We start from the raw sequence: 19,242 nt of genomic DNA on the forward strand, positions 1-19,242 counted from the left end.
CCAAAGTCCTCAGCTGAGAAGAGAGGAGGGGGTGGGGGCGCTGGGGGACGGAGAATGGAATTAACCTGGTCCATACAGAACATACCTGACCTTTCTACTCCATACAGACCATACCTGACCTATCCGCTCCATACAGATCATACCTGGTCTATCTTCTTCATACAGATCATACCTGGTTTATCTGCTTCATACAGATCATACCTGGCCTATCTGCTCCATACTGATCATACCTGACCAATCTGCTCCATACAGATCATACCTGACCTATCTGCTCCATACAGAACATACCTGATCTATCTGCTCCATACAGAACATACCTGACCTATCTGCTCCACACTGATCATACCTGACCTATCTGCTCCATACAGATCATACCTGACCTATCTGCTCTATACAGATCACACCTGACCTATCTGCTCCATACAGAACATACCTGACATATCTGCTCCATACAGAACATACCTGACCTATCTGCTCCATACAGAACATACCTGACCTATCTGCTCCATACAGACCATACCTGACCTATCTGCTCCATACAGATCATACCTGGTATATCCGCTCCATACAGATCATACCTGGTCTATCTGCTCTATACAGATCATACCTGGTCTATCTGCTCCATACAGATCATACCTGACCTATCTGCTCCATACAGATCATACCTGGCCTATCTGCTCCATACAGACCATACCTGACCTATCTGCTCCATACAGATCATACCTAGTATATCCGCTCCATACAGATCATACCTGGTATATCCGCTCCATACAGATCATACCTGACCTATCTGCTCCATACAGATCATACCTGGCCTATCTGCTCCATACTGATCATACGTGGTCTATCTGCTCCATACTGATCATACGTGGTCTATCTGCTCCATACAGATCATACCTGGTCTATCTGCTCCATACAGATCATACCTGATCTATCCGCTCCATACAGATCATACCTGGCCTATCTGCTCCATACTGATCATACGTGGTCTATCTGCTCCATACAGATCATACCTGACCTATCTGCTCCATACAGATCATACCTGGCCTATCTGCTCCATACTGATCATACCTGGTCTATCTGCTCCATACTGATCATACCTGGTCTATCTGCTCCATACAGATCATACCTGGTCTATCTGCTCCATACAGAACATACCTGACCTATCCGCTCCATACTGATCATAACTGACCTATCTGCTCCATACAGATCATACCTGGTCTATCTGCTCCATACAGATCATACCTGGTCTATCTGCTCCATACAGATCATACCTGACCTATCTGCTCCATACAGATCATACCTGACCTATCAGCTCCATACAGATCATACCTGACCTATCTGCTCCATACAGATCATACCTGGTCTATCTGCTCCATACAGATCATACCTGACCTTTCTGCTCCATACAGATCATACCTGGCCTATCTGCTCCATACAGAACATACCTGGCCTATCTGCTCCATACAGAACATACCTGGTCTATCCGCTCCATACAGATCATACCTGGTCTATCTGCTCCATACATATCATACCTGACCTATCTGCTCCATACAGATCATACCTGACCTATCTGCTTCATACAGAACATACCTGGTCTATCTGCTCCATACAGATCATACTTGACCTATCTGCTCCATACAGATCATACCTGACCTATCTGCTCCATACAGAACATACCTGACCTATCTGCTCCATACAGAACATACCTGACCTATCTGCTCCATACAGAACATACCTGACCTATCTGCTCCATACAGATCATACCTGGTATATCTGCTCCATACAGATCATACCTGACCTATCTGCTCCATACAGATCATACCTGACCTATCTGCTCCATACAGATCATACATGACCTATCTGCTCCATACAGAACATACCTGGTCTATCCGCTCCATACAGATCATACCTGGTCTATCTGCTCCATACATATCATACCTGACCTATCTGCTCCATACAGATCATACCTGACCTATCTGCTTCATACAGAACATACCTGGTCTATCTGCTCCATACAGATCATACTTGACCTATCTGCTCCATACAGATCATACCTGACCTATCTGCTCCATACAGAACATACCTGACCTATCTGCTCCATACAGAACATACCTGACCTATCTGCTCCATACAGAACATACCTGACCTATCTGCTCCATACAGATCATACCTGACCTATCTGCTCCATACAGATCATACCTGACCTATCTGCTCCATACAGAACATACCTGACCTATCTGCTCCATACAGATCATACATGACCTATCTGCTCCATACAGATCATACCTGACCTATCTGCTCCATACAGAATATACCTGACCTATCTGCTCCATACAGAACATACCTGACCTATCTGCTCCATACTGATCATACCTGACCTATCTGCTCCATACAGAACATGCCTGACCTATCTGCTCCATACAGAACATACCTGACCTATCTGCTCCATACAGATCATACCTGACCTATCTGCTCCATACAGAACATACCTGACCTATCTGCTCCATACAGATCATACCTGGTCTATCTGCTCCATACAGATCATACCTGACCTATCTGCACCATACAGATCATACCTGACCTATCTGCTCTATACAGATTATACCTGACCTATCTGCTCCATACAGAACATACCTGACCTATCTGCTCCATACAGATCATACCTGGTATATCTGCTCCATACAGATCATACCTGGTATATCTGCTCCATACAGATCATACCTGACCTATCTGCTCCATACTGATCATACCTGGTCTATCTGCTCCATACAGATCATACCTGACCTATCTGCTCCATACAGATCATACCTGACCTATCTGCTCCATACAGATTATACCTGACCTATCTGCTCCATACAGAACATACCTGACCTATCTGCTCCATACAGATCATACCTGGTATATCTGCTCCATACAGATCATACCTGGTATATCTGCTCCATACAGATCATACCTGACCTATCTGCTCCATACAGAACATACCTGACCTATCTGCTCCATACAGAACATACCTGACCTATCTGCTCTATACAGAACATACCTGACCTATCTGCTCTATACAGAACATACCTGGTCTATCTGCTCCATACAGATCATACCTTACCTATCCGCTCCATACAGATCATACCTGGCCTATCTGCTCCAAACAGATCATACCTGACCTATCTGCTCCATACAGATCATACCTGACCTATCTGCTCCATACAGATCATACCTGACCTATCTGCTCCATACAGAACATACCTGACCTATCTGATCCATACAGATCATACCTGACCTATCTGCTCCATACAGATCATACCTGACCTATCTGCTCCATACAGATCATACCTGACCTATCTGCTCCATACAGAACATACCTGACCTATCTGCTCCATACAGATTATACCTGGTCTATCTGCTCCATACAGAACATACCTGACCTATCTGCTCCATACAGATCATATCTGGTATATCCGCTCCATACAGATCATACCTGACCTATCTGCTCCATACAGATCATACCTGACCTATCTGCTCCATACAGATCATACCTGACCTATCTGCTCCATACAGATCATACCTGACTATCTGCTCCATACAGATATACCTGTCTATCTGCTCCATACAGAACATACCTGACCTATCTGCTCCATACAGATCATACTGGTCCTATCAGCTCCATACAGATCATACCTGACCTATCTGCTCCATACAGATCATACCTGACCTATCTGCTCCATACAGATCATACCTGACCTATCTGCTCCATACAGATCATACCTGACCTATCTGCTCCATACAGATCATACCTGACCTATCTGCTCCATACAGAACATACCTGACCTATCTGCTCCATACAGATCCATACCTCCATACAGATCATACCTGACCTATCTGCTCCATACAGATCATACCTGACCTATCTGCTCCATACAGATCATACCTGACCCATCTGCTCCATACAGATCATACCTGACCTATCTGCTCCATACAGATCATACCTGACCTATCTGCTCCATACAGATCATACCTGACCTATCTGCTCCATACAGACCATACCTGACCTATCTGCTCCATACAGACCATACCTGACCTATCTGCTCCATACAGACCATACCTGACTTATCTGCTCCATACAGATCATACCTGGTATATCTGCTCCATACAGATCATACCTGGTATATCTGCTCCATACAGATCATACCTGGTATATCTGCTCCATACAGATCATACCTGGTATATCTGCTCCATACAGATCATACCTGGTATATCTGCTCCATACAGATTATACCTGGTATATCTGCTCCATACAGATCATACCTGGTATATCTGCTCCATACAGATCATACCTGACCTATCTGCTCCATACAGAACATACCTGACCTATCTGCTCCATACAGATCATACCTGACCTATCTGCTCCATACAGATCATACCTGACCTATCTGCTCCATACAGAACATACCTGACCTATCTGCTCCATACAGAACATACCTGACCTATCTGCTCCATACAGAACATACCTGACCTATCTGCTCCATACAGAACATACCTGACCTATCTGCTCCATACAGAACACACCTGACCTATCTGCTCTATACAGAACACACCTGGTATATCTGCTCCATACAGATCATACCTGGTATATCTGCTCCATACAGATCATACCTGGTATATCTGCTCCATACAGATCATACCTGACCTATCTGCTCCATACTGATCATACCTGACCTATCTGCTCCATACAGATCATACCTGACCTATCTGCTCCATACAGACCATACCTGACCTATCTGCTCCATACAGATCATACCTGGTCTATCTGCTCCATACAGATCATACCTGACTTATCTGCTCCATACAGATCATACCTGGTATATCTGCTCCATACAGATCATACCTGGTATATCTGCTCCATACAGATCATACCTGGTATATCTGCTCCATACAGATCATACCTGGTATATCTGCTCCATACAGATCATACCTGGTATATCTGCTCCATACAGATCATACCTGGTATATCTGCTCCATACAGATCATACCTGGTATATCTGCTCCATACAGATCATACCTGGTATATCTGCTCCATACAGATCATACCTGGTATATCTGCTCCATACAGATCATACCTGGTATATCTGCTCCATACAGATCATACCTGGTATATCTGCTCCATACAGATCATACCTGGTATATCTGCTCCATACAGATCATACCTGGTATATCTGCTCCATACAGATCATACCTGGTATATCTGCTCCATACAGATCATACCTGGTATATCTGCTCCATACAGATCATACCTGGTATATCTGCTCCATACAGATCATACCTGGTATATCTGCTCCATACAGATCATACCTGGTATATCTGCTCCATACAGATCATACCTGGTATATCTGCTCCATACAGATCATACCTGGTATATCTGCTCCATACAGATCATACCTGGTATATCTGCTCCATACAGATCATACCTGGTATATCTGCTCCATACAGATCATACCTGGTCTATCTGCTCCATACAGATCATACCTGGTCTATCTGCTCCATACAGATCATACCTGACCTATCTGCTCCATACAGACCATACCTGGTCTATCTGCTCCATACAGACCATACCTGGTCTATCTGCTCCATACAGACCATACCTGGTCTATCTGCTCCATACAGAACATACCTGACCTATCTGCTCCATACAGATCATACCTGACCTATCTGCTCCATACAGAACATACCTGACCTATCTGCTCCATACAGATCATACCTGGCCTATCTGCTCCATACAGAACATACCTGGTCTATCTGCTCCATACAGATCATACCTGACCTATCTGCTCCATACAGATCATACCTGGTCTATCTGCTCCATACAGATCATACCTGACCTATCTGCTCCATACAGAACATACCTGACCTATCTGCTCCATACAGAACATACCTGACCTATCTGCTCCATACAGAACATACCTGACCTATCTGCTCTATACAGAACACACCTGGTCTATCTGCTCCATACAGATCATACCTGACCTATCTGCTCCATACAGATCATACCTGACCTATCTGCTCCATACAGATCATACCTGGTATATCTGCTCCATACAGATCATACCTGGTATATCTGCTCCATACAGATCATATTTGGTATATCTGCTCCATACAGATCATACCTGGTATATCTGCTCCATACAGATCATACCTGACCTATCTGCTCCATACAGACCATACCTGACCTATCTGCTCCATCCATACAGACCATACCTGACCTATCTGCTCCATACAGATCATACCTGGTCTATCTGCTCCATACAAATCATACCTGACTTATCTGCTCCATACAGATCATACCTGGTATATCTGCTCCATACAGATCATACCTGGTATATCTGCTCCATACAGATCATACCTGGTCTATCTGCTCCATACAGATCATACCTGGTATATCTGCTCCATACAGATCATACCTGGTATATCTGCTCCATACAGATCATACCTGGTATATCTGCTCCATACAGATCATACCTATCTGCTCCATACAGACCATACCTGACCTATCTGCTCCATCCATACAGACCATACCTGACCTATCTGCTCCATACAGATCATACCTGGTCTATCTGCTCCATACAAATCATACCTGACTTATCTGCTCCATACAGATCATACCTGGTATATCTGCTCCATACAGATCATACCTGGTATATCTGCTCCATACAGATCATACCTGGTCTATCTGCTCCATACAGATCATACCTGGTATATCTGCTCCATACAGATCATACCTGGTATATCTGCTCCATACAGATCATACCTGGTATATCTGCTCCATACAGATCATACCTGGTATATCTGCTCCATACAGATCATACCTGACCTATCTGCTCCATACAGACCATACCTGGTCTATCTGCTCCATACAGACCATACCTGGTCTATCTGCTCCATACAGACCATACCTGGTCTATCTGCTCCATACAGATCATACCTGACTTATCTGCTCCATACAGATCATACCTGGTATATCTGCTCCATACAGATCATACCTGGTATATCTGCTCCATACAGATCATACCTGGTATATCTGCTCCATACAGATCATACCTGGTATATCTGCTCCATACAGATCATACCTGGTATATCTGCTCCATACAGATCATACCTGGTATATCTGCTCCATACAGATCATACCTGGTATATCTGCTCCATACAGATCATACCTGGTATATCTGCTCCATACAGATCATACCTGGTATATCTGCTCCATACAGATCATACCTGGTATATCTGCTCCATACAGATCATACCTGGTATATCTGCTCCATACAGATCATACCTGGTATATCTGCTCCATACAGATCATACCTGGTATATCTGCTCCATACAGATCATACCTGGTATATCTGCTCCATACAGATCATACCTGGTATATCTGCTCCATACAGATCATACCTGGTCTATCTGCTCCATACAGATCATACCTGACCTATCTGCTCCATACTGATCATACCTGACCTATCTGCTCCATACAGATCATACCTGACCTATCTGCTCCATACAGATCATACCTGACCTATCTGCTCCATACAGATCATACCTGACCTATCTGCTCCATACAGAACATACCTGACCTATCTGCTCCATACAGATCATACCTGACCTATCTGCTCCATACAGAACATACCTGACCTATCTGCTCCATACAGACCATACCTGACCTATCTGCTCCATACAGATCATACCTGACCTATCTGCTCCATACAGAACATACCTGACCTATCTGCTCCATACAGACCATACCTGACCTATCTGCTCCATACAGATCATACCTGACCTATCTGCTCCATACAGATCATACCTGACCTATCTGCTCCATACAGAACATACCTGACCTATCTGCTCCATACTGATCATACCTGACCTATCTGCTCCATACAGATCATACCTGACCTATCTGCTCCATACTGATCATACCTGACCTATCTGCTCCATACAGATCATACCTGGTCTATCTGCTCCATACAGAACATACCTGACCTATCTGCTCCATACAGAACATACCTGACCTATCTGCTCCATACAGATCATACCTGACCTATCTGCTCCATACAGATCATACCTGACCTATCTGCTCCATACAGATCATACCTGGTCTATCTGCTCCATACAGATCATACCTGACCTATCTGCTCCATACAGATCATACCTGACCTATCTGCTCCATACAGAACATACATGGTCTATCTGCTCCATACAGATCATACCTGACCTATCTGCTCCATACAGATCATAGCTGACCTATCTGCTCCATACAGATCATACCTGGTCTATCTGCTCCATACAGATCATACCTGACCTATCTGCTCCATACAGATCATACCTGGTCTATCTGCTCCATACAGATCATACCTGACCTATCTGCTCCATACAGACCATACCTGACCTATCTGCTCCATACAGATCATACCTGACCTATCTGCTCCATACAGATCATACCTGACCTATCTGCTCCATACAGATCATACCTGGTCTATCTGCTCCATACAGATCATACCTGACCTATCTGCTCCATACAGATCATACCTGGTCTATCTGCTCCATACAGATCATACCTGGTCTATCTGCTCCATACAGATCATACCTGACCTATCTGCTCCATACAGATCATACCTGGTCTATCTGCTCCATACAGATCATACCTGACTTATCTGCTCCATACAGATCATACCTGACCTATCTGCTCCATACAGATCATACCCCTATCTGCTCCATACAGAACATATCTGGTCTATGTGTCCTGCATGGACTAACAGAGATTTTAGGACACGTGGCCCCCCTTATGTTCTGTTTGCGTCTCCAGTCACCGTAGAAGCCGCTGCTCTGCGGATACAATGGGGGATCTCAGCCTCATGCACACTTTGCTCCCGCCACATTTGTGTGACTCTCTCCTGCCATCTAGTGGTAGAACAGTCAGTCTACAGATAAACTATTGTAAATGAGTGTATGCCATCTGAGGCTTTCCAGCTGTTGTGAAACTACAACCCCCAGCATGTACTGACCGCCTCTAGCTATATTGAGAGTTTGTAGTCAGGATATATATTGTACCTGTGGGTTTTTCAAGTGTTTTATATTGATGTCCTATCCTTAGGTGGAGATCTGACTCTTGGCACTCCTGCCGATCAGCTGTTTGAAGGGGCCACTACAACCAAGCACAGCGCCATCCATTGGATAGTGGCCGTGCTTGGTATTGCAACCCAGCCCCATTCTCCTGAATGGGACTGAGCTGTGCCTAGGTCATGTGACTGATGAACGTATCGCCACTGGCCTATGAACAGAAGCACCGCAGCCTCTTAAACAGCTGACTGGCGGGGGTGCAGGGAGTCAGACCCCCACCGATCAGATATTGACGACCTAACACTCGGAAAACCCCTTTAACTTTTTCCAGCCAGCACCAATCATGTACGGCACTCGTTGGGTCTTTAACGATGGTGCCCCCTCCCCTTCAGAGCTGGTGTCATTGCCGCTGCGTGTCTGCCGTTTTACATAGTAGACACCCGGAGCTAATGACTGTGATCGGAAATAACGCCGACCACAGACATTTAACCCCACAGATGCTGTTGTCAGCTCTGACCACGGGTTCTCAGGTGGAGTACACTGGCTGCGATGCGTTCCCAGGGCCCAAACAGCTGCCCAAAGCCGCGATTGGGGGAGCCATTAGTTCGCTGTGTTATCTTCGGTCCCTACCTCCGTAGGCTGAAATGGTCATTTATTGCGGTCAGATAATTGCATGTTAAAATCACCTCGGTGGATTTAAAAAGAAGGGAAAAAGTTTTTAAAAATATATAAAAATAAATAAAATAACAAAATCAAACTGCTTCCTTTCCACATGTTGAAAATACATAAACAATAAAAATGCATAGATGCAAAGTTTAGCTGAGCTCCTGCGATGTAAAGGGGGCAGCTAAGCTGGCAATGCACATGAGATAAGCACCGGCCGAACCCTCTGAATTCAGCAGGAGCAGATCACCCCCACTATCGTATATATATGGGGGTCTCCCGACTCTCCCGTAATGATGAAGGTGGTCGAAATCAGAATCAGGTACTTTGATTTCAGTTGCCTCAACCTTTTGTTCCCAGGGAAGATAAGCTGCTGCAGAAGTGTCCGACATTGGCTTTTATGTCCTCTCCTCATCCAGGATACATGCATGCTCAGCTGAGTGTGAGTGTGAGTGTGCGTGTGTGTTCAGTTGGAGGGCGTTGGAAGAGATAGCTGTCTAAGGATTAAAAGAAGAAACTTCCCAGAATGCAAATCAACAGATCAAGAGGAGATTCCAGCTCTGAAGCCTGCAGACTGGACACATGTGGGGACATGCAGGCACCAGGTACAGATAGCAGTGCTGTTCTGCTGTAATCTGAGGGATTCTCCATGTAAAAAGTAGCAGAAATGAAGTAGGAGGCCCCCATGACGCAGTTGCACATTGCACCAGTAGATGGAGCATTTGAGCCGAGCAGACTGGCATCATCTTGGCAGAAGAGGGCGCTGCAGAGTCTTTCTGTAAGATGCTGATGGATGTAGTGTCTACATTCATGGCTGGGTGTCAAGCTTCAAGTCTTTACATTCCTTTTTCCTGTTTGCATCCATGCATTAAGTATTGTCTGCTATCCGGGACAACAGCCGGTGTGCATTATGGGTAATGTGTGCCCCAGACATAGAGCACTGGATCCAGGATCCCCAGTAAGAACCTCAGGCTGCCCCTGCCCCCCCCCCCCCCCATCCTGCTTTTAGCTTTGTAAGACCAGTAAGGAGCTTGCTTATGTTTTTGCTATCCATTAAAAACCAGTATACAGCTAACTGGGCTGGGGTCTTCCCTTCTCCCCCGACCTACAGCAGAGTCATATATACCTGTGTACCTTTGGATGTCTTTGTTCATTGTCAGCAAGCAGAGGTCTTGAAGATGATAAGGAATTGAAACACAAAGTATATCAGAACTTTGCAGAACTTTTTATGATACGACAATTGAGACGCAAAGCTCAGGAACGCTTCAGTGTGACAACATCGTGGTTATAGTCAGTCCTTATGTTCTGCAGTAGTGTGCTTATAGTCCTTATGTACTGCAGTGCTGTGCTTATAGTCCTTATGTTCTGCAGTAGTGTGCTTATAGTCCTTATGTTCTGCAGTGGTGTGCTTATAGTCCTTATGTACTGCAGTAGTGTGCTTATAGTCCTTATGTACTGCAGTAGTGTGCTTATAGTCCTTATGTACTGCAGTAGTGTGCTTATAGTCCTTATGTACTGCAGTGGTGTGCTTATAGTCCTTATGTACTGCAGTAGTGTGCTTATAGTCCTTATGTACTGCAGTAGTGTGCTTATAGTCCTTATGTACTGCAGTAGTGTGCTTATAGTCCTTATGTACTGCAGTGGTGTGCTTATAGTCCTTATGTACTGCAGTGGTGTGCTTATAGTCCTTATGTACTGCAGTGGTGTGCTTATAGTCCTTATGTTCTGCAGTGGTGTGCTTATAGTCCTTATGTACTGCAGTAGTGTGCTTATAGTCCTTATGTTCTGCAGTGGTGTGCTTATAGTCCTTATGTACTGCAGTGGTGTGCTTATAGTCCTTATGTACTGCAGTAGTGTGCTTATAGTCCTTATGTTCTGCAGTGGTGTGCTTATAGTCCTTATGTACTGCAGTAGTGTGCTTATAGTCCTTATGTTCTGCAGTGGTGTGCTTATAGTCCTTATGTACTGCAGTGGTGTGCTTATAGTCCTTATATACTGCAGTAGTGTGCTTATAGTCCTTATGTTCTGCAGTGGTGTGCTTATAGTCCTTATGTACTGCAGTAGTGTGCTTATAGTCCTTATGTACTGCAGTGGTGTGCTTATAGTCCTTATGTTCTGCAGTGGTGTGCTTATAGTCCTTATGTACTGCAGTAGTGTGCTTATAGTCCTTATGTACTGCAGTGGTGTGCTTATAGTCCTTATGTTCTGCAGTGGTGTGCTTATAGTCCTTATGTACTGCAGTGGTGTGCTTATAGTCCTTATGTACTGCAGTAGTGTGCTTATAGTCCTTATGTTCTGCAGTAGTGTGCTTATAGTCCTTATGTACTGCAGTGGTGTGCTTATAGTCCTTATGTACTGCAGTAGTGTGCTTATAGTCCTTATGTACTGCAGTGGTGTGCTTATAGTCCTTATGTACTGCAGTGGTGTGCTTATAGTCCTTATGTACTGCAGTGGTGTGCTTATAGTCCTTATGTTCTGCAGTAGTGTGCTTATAGTCCTTATGTACTGCAGTAGTGTGCTTATAGTCCTTATGTTCTGCAGTGGTGTGCTTATAGTCCTTATGTACTGCAGTAGTGTGCTTATAGTCCTTATGTACTGCAGTGGTGTGCTTATAGTCCTTATGTACTGCAGTGGTGTGCTTATAGTCCTTATGTACTGCAGTGGTGTGCTTATAGTCCTTATGTACTGCAGTGGTGTGCTTATAGTCCTTATGTACTGCAGTGGTGTGCTTATAGTCCTTATGTTCTGCAGTGGTGTGCTTATAGTCCTTATGTTCTGCAGTGGTGTGCTTATAGTCCTTATATACTGCAGTGGTGTGCTTATAGTCCTTATGTTCTGCAGTGGTGTGCTTATAGTCCTTATGTACTGCAGTGGTGTGCTTATAGTCCTTATGTACTGCAGTGGTGTGCTTATAGTCCTTATGTTCTGCAGTGGTGTGCTTATAGTCCTTATGTACTGCAGTGATGTGCTTATAGTCCTTATGTTCTGCAGTGGTGTGCTTATAGTCCTTATGTTCTGCAGTGGTGTGCTTATAGTCCTTATGTTCTGCAGTAGTGTGCTTATAGTCCTTATGTACTGCAGTGGTGTGCTTATAGTCCTTATGTACTGCAGTAGTGTGCTTATAGTCCTTATGTACTGCAGTGGTGTGCTTATAGTCCTTATGTACTGCAGTGGTGTGCTTATAGTCCTTATGTTCTGCAGTGGTGTGCTTATAGTCCTTATGTACTGCAGTGGTGTGCTTATAGTCCTTATGTACTGCAGTGGTGTGCTTATAGTCCTTATGTTCTGCAGTAGTGTGCTTATAGTCCTTATGTACTGCAGTAGTGTGCTTATAGTCCTTATGTACTGCAGTGCTGTGCTTATAGTCCTTATGTACTGCAGTGGTGTGCTTATAGTCCTTATGTTCTGCAGTAGTGTGCTTATAGTCCTTATGTACTGCAGTGGTGTGCTTATAGTCCTTATGTTCTGCAGTGGTGTGCTTATAGTCCTTATGTACTGCAGTGGTGTGCTTATAGTCCTTATGTACTGCAGTGGTGTGCTTATAGTCCTTATGTTTTGCAGTGGTGTGCTTATAGTCCTTATGTTCTGCAGTGCTGTGCTTATAGTCCTTATGTACTGCAGTGGTGTGCTTATAGTCCTTATGTTCTGCAGTAGTGTGCTTATAGTCCTTATGTACTGCAGTAGTGTGCTTATAGTCCTTATGTTTCTCAGTAGTGTGCTTATAGTCCTTATGTACTGCAGTAGTGTGCTTATAGTCCTTATGTTTTGCAGTGGTGTGCTTATAGTCCTTATGTTCTGCAGTAGTGTGCTTATAGTCCTTATGTACTGCAGTAGTGTGCTTATAGTCCTTATGTTCTGCAGTAGTGTGCTTATAGTCCTTATGTACTGCAGTGGTGTGCTTATAGTCCTTATGTACTGCAGGGGTGTGCTTATAGTCCTTATGTACTGCAGTAGTGTGCTTATAGTCCTTATGTACTGCAGTGGTGTGCTTATAGTCCTTATGTACTGCAGTGCTGTGCTTATAGTCCTTATGTACTGCAGTGGTGTGCTTATAGTCCTTATGTTCTGCAGTAGTGTGCTTATAGTCCTTATGTTCTGCAGTAGTGTGCTTATAGTCCTTATGTACTGCAGTGGTGTGCTTATAGTCCTTATGTACTGCAGTGGTGTGCTTATAGTCCTTATGTACTGCAGTAGTGTGCTTATAGTCCTTATGTACTGCAGTGGTGTGCTTATAGTCCTTATGTTCTGCAGGGGTGTGCTTATAGTCCTTATGTACTGCAGTGGTGTGCTTATAGTCCTTATGTTCTGCATTAGTGTGCTTATAGTCCTTATGTACTGCAGTGGTGTGCTTATAGTCCTTATGTACTGCAGTGGTGTGCTTATAGTCCTTATGTACTGCAGTGGTGTGCTTATAGTCCTTATGTACTGCAGTAGTGTGCTTATAGTCCTTATGTACTGCAGTGGTGTGCTTATAGTCCTTATGTTCTGCAGGGGTGTGCTTATAGTCCTTATGTACTGCAGTGGTGTGCTTATAGTCCTTATGTACTGCAGTGGTTGCTTATAGTCCTTATGTTCTGCAGTAGTGTGCTTATAGTCCTTATGTACTGCAGTGGTGTGCTTATAGTCCTTATGTACTGCAGTGCTGTGCTTATAGCCCTTATGTACTGCAGGGGTGTGCTTATAGCCCTTATGTACTGCAGTGGTGTGCTTATAGTCCTTATGTACTGCAGGGGTGTGCTTATAGTCCTTATGTACTGCAGGGGTGTGCTTATAGTCCTTATGTACTGCAGTAGTGTGCTTATAGTCCTTATGTACTGCAGTGGTGTGCTTATAGTCCTTATGAACTGCAGTGGTGTGCTTATAGTCCTTATGTACTGCAGGGGTGTGCTTATAGTCCTTATGTACTGCAGGGGTGTGCTTATAGTCCTTATGTACTGCAGTGGTGTGCTTATAGTCCTTATGTACTGCAGTGGTGTGCTTATAGTCCTTATGTACTGCAGGGGTGTGCTTATAGTCCTTATGTACTGCAGTGCTGTGCTTATAGTCCTTATGTACTGCAGTAGTGTGCTTATAGTCCTTATGTACTGCAGGGGTGTGCTTATAGTCCTTATGTACTGCAGTAGTGTGCTTATAGTCCTTATGTTCTGCAGTGGTGTGCTTATAGTCCTTATGTTCTGCAGTAGTGTGCTTATAGTCCTTATGTACTGCAGTGGTGTGCTTATAGTCCTTATGTACTGCAGTAGTGTGCTTATAGTCCTTATGTACTGCAGTGGTGTGCTTATAGTCCTTATGTACTGCAGTGGTGTGCTTATAGTCCTTATGTACTGCAGGGGTGTGCTTATAGTCCTTATGTACTGCAGTAGTGTGCTTATAGTCCTTATGTACTGCAGTGGTGTGCTTATAGTCCTTATGTACTGCAGTGGTGTGCTTATAGTCCTTATGTACTGCAGGGGTGTGCTTATAGTCCTTATGTACTGCAGTAGTGTGCTTATAGTCCTTATGTACTGCAGTGGTGTGCTTATAGTCCTTATGTACTGCAGTGGTTGCTTATAGTCCTTATGTTCTGCAGTAGTGTGCTTATAGTCCTTATGTTCTGCAGTAGTGTGCTTATAGTCCTTATGTTCTGCAGTGCTGTGCTTATAGTCCTTATGTACTGCAGTGGTGTGCTTATAGTCCTTATGTACTGCAGTGTTGTGCTTATAGTCCTATTGTACTGCAGGGGTGTGCTTATAGTCCTTATGTTCTGCAGTGGTGTGCTTATAGTCCTTATGTTCTGCAGTGCTGTGCTTATAGTCCTTATGTACTGCAGTAGTGTGCTTATAGTCCTTATGTACTGCAGTGGTGTGCTTATAGTCCTTATGTACTGCAGTGCTGTGCTTATAGTCCTTATGTACTGCAGTGGTGTGCTTATAGCCCTTATGTACTGCAGTGCTGTGCTTATAGTCCTTATGTACTGCAGGGGTGTGCTTATAGTCCTTATGTACTGCAGTGGTGTGCTTATAGTCCTTATGTACTGCAGTGGTGTGCTTATAGTCCTTATGTACTGCAGTAGTGTGCTTATAGTCCTTATGTACTGCAGTAGTGTGCTTATAGTCCTTATGTACTGCAGTGGTGTGCTTATAGTCCTTATGTACTGCAGTGCTGTGCGTATAGTCCTTATGTACTGCAGTGGTGTGCTTATAGTCCTTATGTACTGCAGGGGTGTGCTTATAGTCCTTATGTACTGCAGGGGTGTGCTTATAGTCCTTATGTACTGCAGTGGTGTGCTTATAGTCCTTATGTACTGCACTTATAGTCCTTATGTACTGCAGTGCTGTGCTTATAGTCCTTATGTACTGCAGTAGTGTGCTTATAGTCCTTATGTACTGCAGTAGTGTGCTTATAGTCCTTATGTACTGCAGTGCTGTGCTTATAGTCCTTATGTACTGCAGGGGTGTGCTTATAGTCCTTATGTACTGCAGGGGTGTGCTTATAGTCCTTATGTACTGCAGGGGTGTGCTTATAGTCCTTATGTACTGCAGTGCTGTGCTTATAGCCCTTATGTACTGCAGTAGTGTGCTTATAGTCCTTATGTACTGCAGTGGTGTGCTTATAGTCCTTATGTACTGCAGTAGTGTGCTTATAGTCCTTATGTTCTGCAGTGGTGTGCTTATAGTCCTTATGTACTGCAGTGGTGTGCTTATAGTCCTTATGTTCTGCAGTGGTGTGCTTATAGTCCTTATGTACTGCAGTGGTGTGCTTATAGTCCTTATGTACTGCAGTGGTGTGCTTATAGTCCTTATGTTCTGCAGTGGTGTGCTTATAGTCCTTATGTACTTCAGTGCTGTGCTTATAGTCCTTATGTTCTACAGTAGTGTGCTTATAGTCCTTATGTTCTGCAGTGGTGTGCTTATAGTCCTTATGTACTGCAGGGGTGTGCTTATAGTCCTTATGTACTGCAGTGCTGTGCTTATAGTCCTTATGTTCTGCAGTGCTGTGCTTATAGCCCTTATGTTCTGCAGTGCTGTGCTTATAGTCCTTATGTTCTGCAGTGCTGTGCTTATAGTCCTTATGTACTGCAGTGGTGTGCTTATAGTCCTTATGTAGTGCAGGGGTGTGCTTATAGTCCTTATGTACTGCAGTGCTGTGCTTATAGTCCTTATGTACTGCAGTAGTGTGCTTATAGTCCTTATATACTGCAGTGGTGTGCTTATAGTCCTTATGTTCTGCAGTAGTGTGCTTATAGTCCTTATGTTCTGCAGTGGTGTGCTTATAGTCCTTATGTTCTGCAGTGGTGTGCTTATAGTCCTTATGTTCTGCAGTGGTGTGCTTATAGTCCTTATGTACTGCAGTGGTGTGCTTATAGTCCTTATGTACTGCAGTGGTGTGCTTATAGTCCTTATGTTCTGCAGTGGTGTGCTTATAGTCCTTATGTACTTCAGTGCTGTGCTTATAGTCCTTATGTTCTACAGTAGTGTGCTTATAGTCCTTATGTTCTGCAGTGGTGTGCTTATAGTCCTTATGTACTGCAGGGGTGTGCTTATAGTCCTTATGTACTGCAGTGCTGTGCTTATAGTCCTTATGTTCTGCAGTGCTGTGCTTATAGCCCTTATGTTCTGCAGTGCTGTGCTTATAGTCCTTATGTTCTGCAGTGCTGTGCTTATAGTCCTTATGTACTGCAGTGGTGTGCTTATAGTCCTTATGTAGTGCAGGGGTGTGCTTATAGTCCTTATGTACTGCAGTGCTGTGCTTATAGTCCTTATGTACTGCAGTAGTGTGCTTATAGTCCTTATATACTGCAGTGGTGTGCTTATAGTCCTTATGTTCTGCAGTAGTGTGCTTATAGTCCTTATGTTCTGCAGTAGTGTGCTTATAGTCCTTATGTACTGCAGTAGTGTGCTTATAGTCCTTATGTACTGCAGTGGTGTGCTTATAGTCCTTATGTACTGCAGTGGTGTGCTTATAGTCCTTATGTACTGCAGTGGTGTGCTTATAGTCCTTATGTTCTGCAGTAGTGTGCTTATAGTCCTTATGTTCTGCAGTGGTGTGCTTATAGTCCTTATGTACTGCAGTAGTGTGCTTATAGTCCTTATGTACTGCAGTGGTGTGCTTATAGTCCTTATGTACTGCAGTGGTGTGCTTATAGTCCTTATGTTCTGCAGTGGTGTGCTTATAGTCCTTATGTACTGCAGTGGTGTGCTTATAGTCCTTATGTTCTGTAGTGGTGTGCTTATAGTCCTTATGTTCTGCAGTAGTGTGCTTATAGTCCTTATGTACTGCAGTAGTGTGCTTATAGTCCTTATGTTCTGCAGTAGTGTGCTTATAGTCCTTATGTTCTGCAGTAGTGTGCTTATAGTCCTTATGTACTGCAGTAGTGTGCTTATAGTCCTTATGTACTGCAGTGGTGTGCTTATAGTCCTTATGTTCTGCAGTAGTGTGCTTATAGTCCTTATGTACTGCAGTGGTGTGCTTATAGTCCTTATGTTCTGCAGTAGTGTGCTTATAGTCCTTATGTTCTGCAGTGGTGTGCTTATAGTCCTTATGTACTGCAGTGGTGTGCTTATAGTCCTTATGTTCTGCAGTAGTGTGCTTATAGTCCTTATGTTCTGCAGTGCTGTGCTTATAGTCCTTATGTACTGCAGTGGTGTGCTTATAGTCCTTATGTTCTGCAGTGCTGTGCTTATAGTCCTTATGTACTGCAGTAGTGTGCTTATAGCCCTTATGTTCTGCAGTGGTGTGCTTATAGTCCTTGTGTACTGCAGTGGTGTGCTTATAGTCCTTATGTACTGCAGTGGTGTGCTTATAGTCCTTATGTTCTGCAGTGATGTGCTTATAGTCCTTCTGTTCTGCAGTAGTGTGCTTATAGTCCTTATGTACTGCAGTGGTGTGCTTATAGTCCTTATGTACTGCAGTGGTGTGCTTATAGTCCTTATGTTCTGCAGTAGTGTGCTTATAGTCCTTATGTACTGCAGTAGTGTGCTTATAGTCCTTATGTTCTGCAGTGGTGTGCTTATAGTCCTTATGTTCTGCAGTAGTGTGCTTATAGTCCTTATGTACTGCAGTAGTGTGCTTATAGTCCTTATGTACTGCAGTGGTGTGCTTATAGTCCTTATGTACTGCAGTGATGTGCTTATAGTCCTTATGTTCTGCAGTAGTGTGCTTATAGTCCTTATGTACTGCAGTGCTGTGCTTATAGTCCTTATGTACTGCAGTAGTGTGCTTATAGTCCTTATGTTCTGCAGTGGTGTGCTTATAGTCCTTATGTACTGCAGTGGTGTGCTTATAGTCCTTATGTACTGCAGTGGTGTGCTTATAGTCCTTATGTACTGCAGTGGTGTGCTTATAGTCCTTATGTTCTGCAGTAGTGTGCTTATAGTCCTTATGTACTGCAGTAGTGTGCTTATAGTCCTTATGTACTGCAGTAGTGTGCTTATAGTCCTTATGTACTGCAGTAGTGTGCTTATAGTCCTTATGTACTGCAGTGGTGTGCTTATAGTC

The sequence above is a fragment of the Bufo bufo genome, chromosome 6 (assembly GCF_905171765.1).
Source record: "Bufo bufo chromosome 6, aBufBuf1.1, whole genome shotgun sequence".
Taxonomy (NCBI): domain Eukaryota; kingdom Metazoa; phylum Chordata; class Amphibia; order Anura; family Bufonidae; genus Bufo; species Bufo bufo.